At 41.9% G+C, this 16,431-nt stretch overlaps 1 long non-coding RNA gene across 2 annotated transcripts in view; it reads right to left on the reverse strand.

Moving 5' to 3' along the window:
• Nucleotides 1-16,431, reverse strand: part of LOC131273451 (uncharacterized) — a 68,069-nt gene that overhangs the window by 19,017 nt on the left and 32,621 nt on the right. For both annotated transcript variants that reach the window (XR_009180672.2, XR_009180673.2), the window contains exon 3: nt 5,114-5,193. This is a non-coding gene — a long non-coding RNA (uncharacterized lncRNA). The remainder of the gene's footprint in view (nt 1-5,113; nt 5,194-16,431) is intronic.

A 16,431-nucleotide genomic window follows, 5' to 3' on the forward strand; every position in this document is an offset into this window, starting at 1 on the left:
GGCTTGTGAAAATGAATGCCTCTCTCCCACATTGGAGGTTCTGGGATCGGTTCCCAGAGCCTCTTAAAGAAAAGACACGGGAAGCACATGCGAGTGCAAAAACAAAAAGGTGGGGGAATAAATCTTTTTTAAAAAATTACAATTAGCAGCCAATGAAGCTTACTTTATTCATTAAAGAGAGGGCAGATCTACATTTCCTCTGTTTAACTTAATTCCATTAAACATGAATTTAGAATTTCATTGTCTTAAAGACTTAATGTAATATTTATTTAATTGGCATTCTATAAATGTAGGGAGATTACATCTAAGTTAAATAAAATTGAAATCATTATAGTTTATTCCAGGAATGTTCTTTTTCCTTCCTTTACATAAGGTTTAAAACTTCTCTTTAATACAATTCTAAAACTGTGAGTAATCTTAAAAGCATACTGAATGCTAGGTTCTGGAATATATTACAATTGTTTAATTTGTTTCAATCATAATTTAGAAAAGATCTTCCATAGCTTTCAAGGACTTTTCATTTGCTTTCTGAAATTCATTAATAGGATTATTAACCACCCTTATTTTAAGGCTATTGAAAGGTTTAAATTGGGGAAGCACAGGACAAACTGATTTTTAATTCCACAGCCTAGATGACTGTTTTAATCTGCCACACCTAGCCCCTCACTCAGAGCTCTGGCAAAGAGAAGGCCCAAGGCACTGGGGAGGTTAAAGGGCTCAGGAAAACCTTTCCCTTTCCCAATTCCCAAATGCCCCACTCCCTTCCCTTCCCACACTTGCCCACATAACAACACCCCTCATTAGCATGGTACATTCATTACAATTGTTGACCACATATTGGAGCACTGCCACTCAGTGGGGATCATAGTTTACATTATAGTTTAAATTCTCTCCCATACAATTTTATAAGTTATGACAAGACACATAAAGGCCTGACCCTGACACTGCAACATCATTTAGCATAATTCCAGTGTCCTGAAAAGGTCCCTTATTACACCTATTTTTCCCTCTCCCTCCCCTCAGAACCCTGGTGGCCATTGCTTCCTCATCAATGATAAAAGTTCTTCCATTACTAGAATCACAATAAGTCTGTAACAGAATAACAGTAAGTCTACTGTAGTCCATCATTCATTCCCCGATTGTGAGGATTCTGGAATGGTGATGCCCAGTCTGTCTCTAACTGAGAGGAGGCTTAGAGCCCAAGGGGCAGGTGGAGGGACTATCTTCTTATAGCTGCAGACTCTGTCTGTTCTTTGGAATGGCTGTTGTCCATTCTCATCTCCTTGTCAGATGTCCTTGGTGAGTCCAATGAACAGGAGAGTAGGTGTTGCAAATCTCTTGGGTTTTGGAGCCTAACTGGCACACAGAAAGCCCAAAACTATAAGTCTCTTGGACATAAACCTATCAATTCTATTACTAACTATAGGTTCAAATGCAATTGGCAGAAGAGCCATGTGTTTGGAAACCGCAACCGAGTCCAACTCGGTCACACTGGGGAGCATAAATTCCAAAGTAGGATCCAATGGTGGGGTGCCAAACTCCTCAGACATCAACCTTGCCTATAGTGTCTGGCTGTCTCCAGAGCTCTCAGGAACCCAGCTATTTGAGGCACTTATTTACTGTAGCAATTGGATCCTACTAGGACTTGCATAAGTGTAACCTCTAGAATGATCTGCCCACTCACTTTGAAGTCTCTTAAACCATATAAACTCATTTGTCTTTACTGTTTCCCCCTTTTGGTCAATGTCTTTTTCCAGTTTCTTTGCTACTTGGTGCTTGGCAGTAATCCCTCGGTGTAAGGGAGCCTCATCCCTGGGCATTATGTCCCATGCCAGGGGGAAGATAGTGCATTTATATGTTGAGTTTGGCTTAGAGAGAGGCCACACTTGAGCAACGGGGAGGCTCTCCGGAGGTAACTCTCAGGCAGCCTATAACACTAAGCTCGGTTTCAATTTCAAAAGTAAAGGTTCATAAGTACAGTCATCAATGTCAAGGGCCCATCAATGGCCCATGCTCTTTTACTAGTCACTGCCCCTATACTCAGGGGATTCTTGCCATCCCATTAGGGAATGCGGCAGAACTGGACATTTAAGGTTCTCTTGGTTATTGTGTGATTCTTCACCCACTGTGACAATGCCCATGAACATCTGACCACACGCCTCACATACATGCCCCAGGTGAACCTCTTCCCATGAATCCCCCATCATTGTCACCCCACACCAATGATCCTCCCCTGCCACAGCTGGAGCCTTTCTTAGACCCAACATTTCTTCAAAAAATGAAGCCAATGAAATAACCAAACACAATTAATAAGAAAATGAAACGATAGTTTAAAAAATAACTAAAATTTTTTAAAAATTGAAAAAAAAAGTTAAAAAATTTTTCATTATGCCTTCCATCACTATAAGATCTGTTGTCTTGTATGTACAGTGACATTTTCTTCCATTTATTCTCCTAGTGTCTTATTTTCTTCATTTTATCTTCAGAGAATCTTTAGGTTATAGAAAAGCCATGTGGAGAATATAGGGTATTCCCATATACTCAATATCCTCCCCCTTTTCCTGTTTCCCCTATCAATAATATTTTACATGTGGATGGTACATTTGTTACAGTTGATGTACAAATATTGAAGCATTGCTACTAACCCTGGTCAATGATTTACATTATGATTTATAATTTGGACCCTAAACTTTTATAAATTTTGATGACATTTAACAAGGCCTGTAGCCATCACTGTAAGACCATGTGGAACAATTCCATCACCCCAAAAATGCCACAAGTTCCACCTATTTTATTTCTCTCTCACCTCCCCTTGGGACCTGGGCAAGCATCATGCTTCACTCCCTCAAGAACGAGATTCATAGTTGCTTACAACAACACTCCATATACTGGCCTGTCCTCCCATCTAAGCACTGCCTACAATCTCAAGAGACTCCTGCCACTCTATTTGAGAACACAGCAGGACTCCCCAGGAGGCCACCCCTCCCCTCTCATTATGTGGGTCTCCACCCTCTGATAACACATACTACGATGGGATGAACACTCACACACTCCCTAGAAGCCTGCCTCAGGTGGGCCCTGTCCTGCATGCTCCCCATCTCCAACACCCTAAACCAATAACTCTCCCTTCCATATTTGCCAAAATAACATTCTCAATGTTGTCATTTCAACCACATACCCACAAATGCCAATGTGTTCACCTGCTCCCTCCCCCAACCCTCTCCCCAGTTCCATGTACAGTCCAACCCACCCTCCCCTCCCCAATCCCTCACAAACCAGCACCACCCAACCCAACAGCATCACTGCACTGCTGTCACACCCATTCACTACACAACTAATCCCCAGAGTTCATCTGTTCCCTCCTCCAACCCTTGCCCCAGTTCCATGGACAGGACAGTGCAACACACCCCCACCCCACCCCCTCGCAGACCAGCACCACCCATCCGAATATCCTCGCTGTACCACTGTCATGCCCATCCACTGCACAGCTACACCCTTCCACCTTATCATCAGTTTTCCCCATAAGGGCACTGACTCACATCCCTCTACACCACTGCTGATAGACACTTAAATTTAAGCAAGGATTAAAATAAAGTGGTCATTTACTGGCAAAGCAGCTGTGTTTCATGGATAGGGCACTGAAATTGGAGTTTTCACTCCCAGGTGAGGATCCAGATCTGAGTCATATTAAGTTGTGAGATCTCAGGCAAGACACTGGACCTTTAATTAACCTTCCCAAGCATCTACACTACATACTTTATATACATTAAGTCATTCATAGACAAATGTCATGGTTGATTTACTATCCTCCTCCTCAGGTGGAAAAACTGAGGTACAGAATTCTATGTGCAACAATGACAAAAAATAGAAGTAAACTTCATCAGAAGTCAAAAGTTTTGACAGTCAAAGGACGTTATCAAGAAAGTGAAAAGAACCTACAGAAATAGTTGCAAATCTTATTTCCAGTATGGGTTTAAATAGCCACTATGTATAAAAGAACATCTACAACTCCACAACAAAAAGAAAAACAACCCAACTAAGAATGGGCAAAGGACTTGAACAGATGATTCCCAGAGGATATATCAAATACCAATAAGCACAGGAAAAGATATTCAAAGTCATTATTCATTAGGGAAATTCCTATAGAACATATGGTATCTGCAGGGCCAGCATTTGTGACTCCATGGAGGTTGAAATGATCTGGAAGATGTCAAGAAAACACTGGCAATTTTGGAAATTTAGGTGAGATACAGAACAAATGGGAGGCACCATGGGAACTTATTGAATTTTAGAACCATTTGTAGGCTGATTATTACAAGTTACTTTAGGTTGCCATTAACTACAATTCTTTTCTTCTACTGTCTTTGCTATTCTTCTTACAGTAAGAAGGATGGCCCAGCAGCAGCTCATACTGTACTTGTTAATCTACAAACTCCACTCTACCCTCCTGCCCAAGGCCAGAATACTCCCTGAGTAATTCATGGTTAAACACCAATGTGCTCACAGATACTCTGTGACCTCTGAGCTCCCAAGGAATAAACGATAGTGGAGCTTCCCAAAGACCAAGAAGATGAGGTGGCCCATCTAATGCTGAGGTGAGGTCACTATTCTTTGTCTAGGATATAAATATTACCTTTCTAGTTTCTTTCTCTTTCCACTGACTTCAGATAAGGATATCTAATTATGTATAATATATTTGATATATACAGTTTTCTAGCAGGGGAAAGTGTCAAGTGGGATCCTCTTCAAACTGACCCCTTCTTTAAAAGGGCATCCACAAAAGGCAGCAGATTATAAACTCCATGGTAGGGGTCTTGACCTCAGCAACTTTTTTTCCTCCACTGATTAAGAATTTTGTAATCGCAAAGCGAAATGAACTTGAGGGATTTATGTTTAAGCAAAGCATGTGCTCTGCCACAGATGTCCCTCCACTGGCTTATAGGGCCTTTGACTTGACCACCATTTCCTTTCCCACCTGTTCTTCTAAAGCACCAAGGGAACAAAGTACCTGAGCAAACACTACACAGCATGATCCAATATGGAGTTTTCATTTCTGTAATTGGGAATGACTCTAAGTGGAAGCAAAAACAGCACATATTCTGGAAGCACTCACTCTTGAGGAAATATCTGCATAAGAAAATCAGAGCATTCTTCCTGGCTTTGTCTGGAGAGTCATTCTGTTTCCATATTACCCTGGAAGAAATGAGGATTGGGGTATGGTTAAAAAAAGAGATTTTTCAGGTAAAGAACTAGGTTTTACAAGCATCAGTGTTCCCTTAGGTGGCAAGAACTCTGTGTACAGGGATTGGGGACTGTCTATGTGCAAGTCTGAGTGGTGTGCTTGGGAATGTGGGGGCAGGGGAGGGGGTGTGAGTGTGGGTCCTGGAGAGGAGCAGTGGGATGCATATCCTTGAACACACTTCTAGCCTCCACTCTACACCCAGAACCCAAATCCAAGGATTAGGAATAAAACCTGAACTTGCTCTCAGTTGAGAGGGATTGCTGTCCAGCTGCTGCTCAGTACTTCCCAAGGCCTGGCAGGCTTTCTGGAGGACTTGTGTGAAGGGGCTACTGCCTGGCTTCTTCCACACACTGGCTCTCACACGCCTGCTGACCTGGTCTCCTGGAATGAACCAGGCCCAGCACAGAGTCTCTGGACCACAGGACCCAGGGCTCCCTGCTCCTTTCAGCACCCACAGCTCCAGTGAGACAGGTCAGCCCTGTCCCCCACACTCTACCACCCCCCTCCCTGTGAACTTTCCTCAGGCCACACAAGTTTTCCTGTACTGGGTCACTTGGACATGCATAAATGTTTTCTTCCCTCCCTCCCCCAGCTGCCAACACTGTTCCAGAACAAGTCTGCTTCCAGAAATTATTCTGTACTCATTCAAGAAAACAAGACTTGGGAAGAAAAAGAGATGAAGAGAAAGAAGAGGAAATGTGGAGCAAGTCAGAAGAAGAGGGGAAGAGAAACAAGTGCATATGGATGGCACTGCTTTTCTAGCTATCTTTTTGGTATTTCAGGAAATTTAGCAAAATGGAGGGGAACACTAGGTAACTGCGATTAACATTTTATGTGAACATGCAAGTGGAGCTAGGAACTAGCTGGTGAAAATAGGCACAGGAAGTAAAGGATGCCCTAACAACTTCTACCCAGGGGACAGAAACGCTTTCCATAAAAGCACCTAAGTTGCTCGGCCATCCAGCCAATGGCTCCTTAATTTGGGCAAGAGGGCTGTAGGTGCCTGTAGGGTCACCGTATACAGCTTCCTCTTCCATTACTCTCTGTGCCTTTCCAGATTCTGGAACTTGTGTTTGTGTTCCAGATCTTAGTATCAACAGCTACGAAGACCATGCATGAACTGAAGGTCTTTGTCAGACCCTCAGAGGAGCTGGTGTTTGCAGACTGAAAGGCATAATTCCCTGAAATGGGGACACCTCAGTACTCAACCCCTTATACCCATTCTTTAATCAGCTGATTTAGTGAAAGTCTGGTTTTTAGTTTGACAGATTTAAAGGGAGGTTTAGAAAGACACTTTACTTTTAATATTAGGTATTATTATATTAAACAATATTTATCTCCTACAAGTTTTCTTAATATTTATCAAGCACCCTAAAGAGAGTTAGAACTCCCTGAATTATCCTATGTCTGTCTCCCTAGTAGCTTTCACCAAAGACACTCCCTCTCTCAAACAACCCCATTTAGTCATAGTAGAACAAGTGTAAATGTAATACTTTAGCATCTGTCCTCAGGCCAATGTCTTTCTAAACACTACCTTTACTGAACACTGTTCACTCAGCTGGAAGGGAATGTGGGAACAATATAACTCAGGGTCTAACAGTATAACTTGGACTTCCCTGTCTTTTATACTTGCAAATCAATTTTGTTGGGTATAAAATTAATGGCTCCGTTTTCTTCTGACACAATGTATTGTCTTCAGAAACCTTGATGAGGATCTAATTTTCTATCTATTGTGCTAAATGCACAAATGATTTTTTCTTTTTCTGGAAAGCCCATCAATTCTACTAGACTATATATTGTCATTATGTTCATTCTCATTCAGTGTACATTAGTAGGAGGAAGGAAATAATAAAGACTAGAGACAAAGGAGATAAAGCACAGAAAAACAACTGAGAGGATCAATTAAACCAAAATTTGGTTCTTTACAAAGATTAATAAAATTGACTAACCTTTATCCAGACAGACAAAGAAAATGAGAGAAGATGCAAATAACTATTTAAGGAATGAAAGTGGGAACATTAACACTCATCTGGCAGAAATTAAAAGGGTTATAAGAGAATACTATGAACATTTATATGTCAAGAAACTAGATAATCGAGAAGACATGAACAAATTCCTAAAACATAAAAATAAACTGCTCTCACTCAAGAAGATATAAAAGATCTTAAGAGACCTATGAAAGCAAAGAGATTGAATAAATAAAAACCTCCCATCAAGGAAAGGTCAAAGTCCAGATGGCTTCAGGGAGAATTGTACCAAATGTTCAAACAAGAATTAATGCCAATCCTTCCCAGACTCATCCAAAAAACTGAAGAGGTAGGAATTCTTCGTAACTCATTCCATAAGGCTACTATTGTACTGATACCCAAACCAGAGAGACACATCAAAAGAAAACAAAAAACAACTTCCATATGAATAGAGAAGCAAAAACTCCCAACAAAACACTGGCAAATCAAATCAAACTACATATATTATAAGGATTATACCCTATGGCCAAGGGTGACTTATCTCCAGAATGCAGTGGTGGGCCAACCTAAGAAAATCAGTCACTGTAGTAACACCACATTAAAAGAACGGTGGGGGAAATCTATGATCACTTCAATAGCACAGAGAAGGCTTCTAATGAAATCTACCATGATTTCATAATAAAATTGCTCAGAAAAATAGGAATGAAACAACAAGCAAATACAAAAACTCACAGCTAACATCGTAGTCAATGTGATAAACAATGAAAGCTTGCAATGAAAGAACAAAACCTGAGGCCAGGAACAAGACAAGGATGCCCACTGTTACCACTTCTATTCAAAATTAAACCAGAAGTTCTAGCGAGGGTTATTAGGCAAAAAAAGAGAAAGGCATTCAAATCAGAAATCAAAAACTACCACTATTCTCAGATGATATGATCCTTCCTATTGAAAATCCCAAAAAAAGCCACAAGAAATCTACTAGAGGAAATAACATCAGAAAAGTTGCAGGGTATAAGGTAAACACTAAAAAAGTCAGTTTTGTTTTTCCATTCCAGGAAAGAACACTCTGAAATGGGCATTAAACATCAATTCCAGTAGCTGCAACACCTCGTCTGCAGTTCACTGGTGTCACCCAGGATAACTAACAAGGAGGTGGGGATGGACAACCACCATACCAAGGAACTGAGAGAGTCAACAACTGCAAGCAAGAGAATCCCATCCATCAGCCATATGGGATTGAAGCCTCCTCTCAATTAGAGATGGAGTAGGTATCCCCATCCCAGAATCCTCAGGATTGGGGAAAAAAATATGGATGAGAGTAGACTTACTAATATTCTACTATACACTTACTGGTATTCCAGCAATGGGAGAAATTATATCATTGATGTGGAGACAGCGGCTGCTGGAGGTGCTGAAGGCAGAGAAAGGGAAAAAGAGGTGTAATATGGGGGCATTTTTGGAACATGGAATTGTCTTTACTGACACTGCAAAAACAGATACAGGCCACTATATATCCTAAAGAATTGAAAGCGAGTGAGTAGAAAGAATGTAAACTATAATCCACGCTTCATGGCAATGCTCCAAAGGTGTTCATCAATTGCAATGAATGTACCACATTAATGAAAGAAGTTGTTAATGTGGGGAAGGGTGGGAGGTGTGTGGACTGGGGCATTTGGAAATCCCTTATATTTTTTGTGTAACATTTTCTGTAACCTAAGTACATTTGAAAAAATAAAAAATATCTTTTAAAACATTCCATTCACTATAGCCTCTAAAAGAATACCTGAGAATGAATGTAAATAAAGAGATGAATGACCTATACACTGAAAACTGTAAAGCACTTAATTAAATTTGACCTAAATTATGACCTAATTCATTTTAATTAATTAAAGATCATCTAAATAAATGGCAAGATACCGTGTCCTCCTTTCAGATTTAATATTGTTACAATTTCAGTACTATCTGAAGTGATCTACAGATTAAACGCAATCCCCACGCTGTGGGGAAGGCAACACATTTACATGCTGAGTCTGGCTTCGAGACTGGCCACATCTGAGCAACACGGAGGCTCTCAGGAGGGAACTCTTAGGCACCCTGCAGCTCTAGGCCTTGCTCTTATTTCAGGTGCACAGGCTCACAAGCATAGTCATTAGTATCAAGGGCTCATTGTTGGACCTTCCTTCTTTTTTGGTCTTTGCTGTTGCACTTGGGGGATTGTTGGTGTTCTTTTAGGGACTGTGATAGAGCTCCCCTGACTAGGAGCTCAGCACTCCCTCAGTTGTTGTTTTTAATTGTAACCGCTATGAAAATATCCAAACATTTTTATGTACCCTGGATATATGCCCTGGAGAACTCCCTGCCAACCATGTGTGCCTGTCAGTAACATCCCACACCAGTATTCCTCCCCTGCCATTGCTGAACCTCTCTGTGATCCAAAACTTCTTCAAAAATGAAGCCCAATATATTGCCAGGTTCCATTAATAGTAAAATGGAATATAGTGATGAGGTTAAAGGTTAGATATAGAATAGATATTTAGAAAACTTCAGGTAAAAATAAATTGGGGTATCAAAAATTTTAAAATGCAAAAGTTGTATTTTTGATGTTTTGCCTTCCATCACTGCAATAAGTGTTGCCCTGTATGCAAACTGGCAAAGCAACTTCTTCTGTCGAGGGATTACTACCAAGGACCAGCTGATGATGTAACTAGAAAATGACCTTAAATAAAAGGGTCAACTCGGACCAGCAGAATATCTCAGTCTATATATAATAGCAGTAGTTAAAAATGCTTTTTGACCTGAATAAAAGGGGGAAATGGAAAGGACAAATGAATTTATATGGCTATGAGTCTCCAAAAGGAGCCGGGAGGTCATCAGAGGGGTCACCCTTATGCACACCTCAGCAGTGTCCCAGAGACAGATAAAGTAGATACAACCCCAGGTATTGGTTCTTCTGAGGGCTACAGGGACCAACAGCTTCTATGGTCATGGCAGATGGAGTTCAGCGACATGTCAGTTGGCCCTACTTTGGAGTTTGTGTTTCTGTGTGATGGAGCTGGACTCAGACCTGATCTTTGTCCCCAAGCCTCTCTTGTTACTTTTACCGGATCTGTAGTTGGTGCTGGGGTTTAGTGTATACCAGGGGACCTGAGTCTCTGGACTGTCCATGGGATAGCCAGGCCCTGAGCCTCAGTAGATTTGCAACTCCTGCACTCTGGTTTACTGGACTTACCCTACTCAGCTATCATGGAGGTGAAGAAGGTCAACCACCACACCAGGAAGCCAAGAGTGCCTACAACTGAAAGCAGAATTGCATCCAGCATCCATGTAGAATCTAAGCCCCCTCTTGATGTAGATGTGCAGTGGACACAACCATTCTAAGATCCACAGGATGGAGGAATAGAGTATGGATCAAAGTGGACTTACTGATATTCTATTCATGAACTATTATGATTAGTAATCAAAGAAAATGTGACATTGGTGTGGAGAAAGTGGCCATGGTGGCTACTGGGGGCAGGGAGTGGGGGGAAGAGATGTGATGTGGGCACATTTTCAGGGGTTGGAGTTGTCCTGGGTGGTGCTGCAGGGACAGTTACAAGACATTGTATGTCCTCCCATGGCCTACTGGGTGGATTGTGGGAGAGTGTGGGCTATGGTGTGGACCATTGACCATGAGGTGCAGCGGTGCTTACAGATGTATTCACCAAGTGCAATGAATGTCTCATGATGATGGAGGAGGTTGTTATAGGGGGAGAATTAGAGTGAGGGGGATGGAGGGTATATGAGAACATTAAAAAAAATAAAGACAAAAAAATGAAGAAAAAATAACTAAATGTAATACCTACCAAAATCTCCGCAATCTTTTTTTAGGAATGGAAAAAGTTGATCCTCAAATTCATATGGAATAGCAAAGTACCAACTCGCTAAAACAATCTTTCAGAAGTCTCTAACTATATAATAAGCACACGCAACCAAGATATCATCCCAAATTATACAACATAACATAAAAAGAACTAGAAAAATCTCATCTATTCTCCAGGGGAAAAAACAATCAGCCAATACAGTTCCAAATGAACCACAGAAGGAATTATGTGACAAAGCACTCTCTGCTCAATGAGAAAGGTAAATCCTCTTGGAATGAAAGAAAAGATAGTTCTCAACAAAGAAACATAAACAACAACAAAAATGTAAAAGGAAACTTTAGACCTATATAAAAAATATCCAAAATTCAATGACAACTAGCAAGATGGCGACAGAGCAAGGAGCTCCTAGAGTCAGCTCCTGCTATAGGGCAGTTAGTAATCACACAGCACTATCTAAAGCACCTGTTTGGGTGCGCCAGGAAGCCAGAAGAGCATCCTGCAACATCCTTGAAAGAATGGAAGGAAGGAGACTGCCCATCTGCAGAGAAGATTCAGAAACAGAGCACCCCATGCCCTGGAGGCTGGTGCCCATCCTCCAGTGGAGGCACAAGCCACCTGGGGAGCTATTCCCCAGCTGAAATAGGAAGCTCCACTTCCCAAAAATGGGGAAGGAAAAGGTAGTTGGGCACCAACTTCAGCTCCTGATGAGTACATTCAGAGGGCTACAGTATATAATCCTAAGAACAGCTAAAGTTTGAACCTGACCAAGTCAGAAAGAGGATGGGAACTGCCATCTTAACTCCATGCCAGGCACAAGGAGAAGCAGGACAGAATAAAAATCCCAGTGCTGGTTCAGCGCCTTTCCATCCAGATCAGATTGCAGCTCTAGCATAGGACCCAGCCTCACCTCCAGCAGGCAGGAAGCTGGGGGACCTGCATTAGCCTCTTTGGGAAATTACCAGCCAAGTTGACATGCCAGTGAATATCCTACTATAGCAGCACAAGCTGCCCCAAGAGCTACCCTCTGGCTAGAAATGGAAGCTCCATTTTCCCAAAAATAGGGGAGGAAGAGAGCTGGCCACTGATTTCAGCTACTGATTAGAGTCTAACCCTAAGAATAGCTAAAGGATGAACCTGTCCAAGTTGGAAAGAGGCTGGTGGCCACCATTTTAACCCCACCCCCAGCATGAGGGGAAGTCAGGCTGACAGAAAGTCTCGGTGAACATAGGGATCAGTTTCTTGCATCCAGATCAGCCTGCAGTCCTATCCTAGGCTTCAGCCCCACCTCTGGCAGGGAGGAACCTGGTGGGCCCTGCACCAACCTATCCAGGTAACTGCAGGAACCTTTAGCTGACACGGACTGAATAACCAGAAGTGTACCAGGACAACTGCGGTCATCTTGGACCTGCAACGCATAGATTGCTGCCCACGCCTGCAGCTCTGTCCCTGCCCAGGCAGGGGTGAAAGGGGCGTGAAGCTTCATCAGTCTCTCTGGGCAGTTACAGTCTAGGCCTGCATGACTTGAATTATTCCACACAGCTGTGATTCTGTCCCTACCCCTGGCAAAGGAGAAAGTTGAGAGAAGATTCATAGGTCCCTGGGTAATGAGGGCAGCTTAAGCACCTACAGCTTAGAGCACCAACTACATCCTTGGCTCCTACTGCACAACCAGCAAAGGAGAAAGGGCAGCAAGCCATAAACTAAAGAGAAAACCTACACCCAGAATAAATACCCTACTACTCCAGATGCCAAGACAACAACAAAAAATTATAATCCACATCAAGGAACAGGAAGATATGGACCAGCTAAAGCAACAAGATAACATTCCAAATAACAGAAAGGAGTTGAGACAACTAATCATAGAAGTTCAAACAAACCTCCTTAATAAATTCAATGAGATGGCTAAAGAGATTAAGGATATTAAGAAGACATTGGAGGAGCACAAAGAAGAATTGGAAAGCATACATAGCAAATTAGCAGATCTCAGAATGAAAGGTGCAATCAATGAAATTTAAAAACATTGGAATCATGTAAAGCAGATTTGAGGAGGCAGAAGAAAGGATTGGTAAGCTGAAAGAAATGGGCTCTGAAAGTGAACATACAAAAGAACAGATAAGGAATGGAAAAAACTGAACAAGGAATCAGGGAACTAAATAACAGCAAAAGATGTGCAAACATACATGTCATGGCTGACCCAGAGGAGAAAAGAAGGGAAAAGGGGCAGAAGGAATATTTGAAGAAATAATGGTAGAAAATTTCCCAAACCTATTGAAGGACATAGATATCCATGTCCAAGAAGCACAATGTACTCCCACCCAAAAAAATCCAAATCAGCCAATTCTGAGACACATACTAACCAGAATATCTGATGCCAAAGACAAAGAGAATTCTGAGATCAACAAGAGAAAAGCAAAGCATAATAGAAAGGATACCCAATAAGATTAAGTGCTGATTTCCCTTCAGAAACAAAGGAGGCAATAAAACAGTTGGCCTGATATATTTAAGATACAAGAGAAAAACTTCCAGCCAAGGATCTTATATCCAGCAAGACTGTCTTTCAAAACTGAGGGTGAGATTAGAATATTCACAGATAAATAGAAACTGAGAGAATTTCTAACCAAGAGACAAGATTTTGAAGACATACTAAAGGGTATGCTAGACCCTGACAAGAAGAGACAGGAGAGAGAGGCCTTAAAGGGAGTCTAGAAATGAAGATTAAACAATAAAAGTAACTAAAAGAGGAAAAGAATGGTGAAAATAAAATATGGCAGATAAAGCTCAAAAAGTCAGGAAAAACCTTAACCAATGATGCAAGGCACTTGTATTCATAAAACTGCAACTCAATGTTAAAAAATAGTTTAGAAAGTTGTAAATAACTGGAAGAATATTCCATGCTCATGCATTGGAAGACTAAATATCATTAAGATGTCAATTCTACTCAAATTGATATACAGATTCAATGTAAGCCTGATGAAAATTCCACCAGAATTTTTTTAAATTAAAAACACAATTATCAAATTTATTTGGAAGGGTAAGGGATCCTGAATAGCCAGAAACATTTTAAAAAGGAAAAGCAAACTCTCACCTCCAGACTTTAAATCATACTTCCTAGCTATTGTGCTTTACAAAAAGCATGGTATCACCATAAAGACAGACACATAGACGAATGGAATCAATTTGATGGTTCAGAAACAGACCCTCACATGTATGGTCAAGCCATTTTTGACTAGCCTGTCAATCCCACACAGCTCGGGCAGAATAGTCCATTCAACAAAGAGTGCTGAAAGAACTCGATATCCATAGTCATAAGAAGGAAAGAGGACCCCTATCTCACACCTTACCCAAAAATTAATTCAAAATGGACCAAAAACCTAAAAACAAAGGCAAGAATGATAAAACTTCTAGAAGAAGTTGTAGGAAAGTATCTTCAAGACTTGGTGGTACATGGTACATTCTTAAAGGAGATAAGGGGGGGACTGAGGTGGACTACTGATGGTTAATGTACATAGAAGTTTTAATTAGTTTTGCCGTGAAAGTGTGGAAATATATAGAGTGGATGGCAACACATCGTGAGTAAAAGCTAGTTTATAAATGGGGATGTGGCTGAAAATGGTAGTCCAGATATGAAATGTCAATTGACAGAATGCTAAAGAATAATCTAGGAACTTAATAGTATGGTAAACCAAGAAGTAGATGAGAACTGCATTTGATGGTACAGATGCAAGAGTGTCCTTTGTTAGCTAAAGCAAATGTACATCACTACTGTAAGGTGGTGGGAATGTGGAGAAGCATGGGGAAAATACAACTGGAGTGAACCATGGACTCTGGTTAGCAGTAATAATATGATATTATTGCATCTATGCCAAAGATGTACTGTGTTAATAATGGGGCAGTATGGAAACTGTGTGCCAAATGTACACTATGGTCATGGTAACAATCAGATATTATCTTGTCTGTAACAAATGTTCAGATACAGGGGTGTTTGGAAATTCTGTACATGCACATGATTGTGTTATAAGTTTACAACTTCTGCCATAAAAACATACTTCAAGAAAAATAATAGAGTGGGTTGAGGGAAAACTACACCAAATGTAAGATAAGGACAATAAGATTTTGACAATAATCTTTCATAATTTGTAAGAAACATCTCACGAAAATGCAAGGTATTGTTGGAGGGTTGATGTATGGGACCCATGAATGATGTTATACATGTTTGCTTTCTAACTTCACAATTGTTACCATACTTATAAAAATAATAGGGTGGGTTGGGGGAAAATACTTTGGTTAGTAGTAATGTAACAATGCTCTTTAATCATTAGTTAAAAATGTTTAACAATTCAAGGCATTGGTGATAGGGTGAGGTATGAGAGTCCTGTATGATGTTATATATATTTGTTTTGTAAATTCACAACTATTATTATACACTTAGTGTCTATGTATGCTTATGTATGAGTGGTATACTTTAATAAATTAAAAAAACTTTTTTAAAGCATGGGACACAGAGTTCATCACTCTCTTTTCTGGGGAACAGGGCTGGAAGGAGATTATCTGGGGAGTTAGGCAAGCTAAAATTTGCGGTCACCCCTCGGGCTGAAGCGTGGTTTGCTGGCCTGGCAGGGGAGCGGCCGCGGTAGGCCAAGCTGCTGCCCCCTTAATAGGGTGGTTGGTCGGGCCCACCGCCACCCCTGAAGGGAACTCGGCATGGGCGCAGAGTCCCCTCGGGTCTCCCCTTCTCGGCAGCCATGCTTCCGTGGCCGCCCCTCCTCCCGGATGGCACCACATGATGCCTTGTGGGGCGGCACCCATCTTCTTCTTTCTCCCTGTGCAGGCGCAGGGCGGAAAATTCCAGTCTGCCCTTTTCCCTCCCCCCGACAGCAGCAACAGCCAGGCGTGGGCAGGAAACTCAAGTCTGCCCTCCACCCCAGCAACAGCAGCCACCAATCCCTAAACCTTGCCCCTTCCCCCAGCAACAGTGACAGCCAATCCCTAACCACCACCCCTCCCCCGTCCAGTACCGCCCACTGACCTTTTGCCGGCAACCAATCAGAACAGGGTGTGGCTTCGACCAATCAGCCTTCCCCAGCCCCTATAAAACTGTTTGCCTCTCCCTCAATAAAGTGGACTTGCGTGTTTACCTTGTCTCCACGGTAGTTTTTCTGCCGTGCGCCCTCCAGTCCTGAGAGCCCCCGACAAGGGCCTGGCCTCCCTTGTCCCCAGTTCGTCGCCTGCTTCTCCGGGTGACCCCTTCGTCGCCGGCTTCTCCGGGCGACCCCTTCGTCGCCGGCTTCGCCGGGCGACCCCGTCAGCCGAACCGCGCAACCCCTTGTGAGACCGATCCCTCGTCTGCTGCCAGACCGACCCC

Source organism: Dasypus novemcinctus, chromosome 15, assembly GCF_030445035.2.
Source record: "Dasypus novemcinctus isolate mDasNov1 chromosome 15, mDasNov1.1.hap2, whole genome shotgun sequence".
NCBI lineage: Eukaryota > Metazoa > Chordata > Mammalia > Cingulata > Dasypodidae > Dasypus > Dasypus novemcinctus.